Here is a 720-nt window from a genome sequence, read left to right on the forward strand (position 1 = left end):
CATTTCTTTAGTGTTGTCAGGACAGCTCGGGGTTGGAGATCGCCAGAGGCAGCATCACACTATCAGGCTACCACTTTTGGAGTATTATTGAATCTTAATGTCTTCAAATAAGTGGCATGTATATGGACTTAGTCATTATGATGTGTATTCTTTTGATTTGGCCAAGATGTTGGCTTAAATTGATTCGTTGTGTTTAGCCACGAGATGTGGCTTGCATGGGTTATGGCTTGTAAGCCTATTTATCCAAGCTATTTATTAATGCCTTGTGATGTGGTCATATGATTATAATTGTTTGACATGAATGATTAGTATTACGGTATGTATGCTTGATGAATGTCTTATGCCCAAACAAAGTGGTTATAATCAGAGAATAAAAGTGTGATATGGCAATAAGTCAATAATGCTTGAACATGAAATTAGTGTGGAATGACTTAGGCAAGCATGGTATATGTAACGCCCCAATTTTCGGGTTTTCAGTGTTTCTGTGATTTTTAAAATTTTTGTGTGTTCTGGTTGGTTAAAATATATATCTTAGTAGGTTAGTGGGCCTTTGGAAGGCCCAAACTTAAGTTAAATTCGTGGTAGTCTTCAGAATTTTAATTTTATGAGTAGGTGATGCAATTGGCGTTTGGGCTTTTAAGAGTAAAGGGGTAAAAGATGACACAAAAAGGAGTGTGGTGTAGTGGCAAGGTGGCGCCACTTAGGGGACAAGGAAGTGAC

Source organism: Gossypium arboreum, chromosome 12 (assembly GCF_025698485.1).
Source record: "Gossypium arboreum isolate Shixiya-1 chromosome 12, ASM2569848v2, whole genome shotgun sequence".
NCBI lineage: Eukaryota > Viridiplantae > Streptophyta > Magnoliopsida > Malvales > Malvaceae > Gossypium > Gossypium arboreum.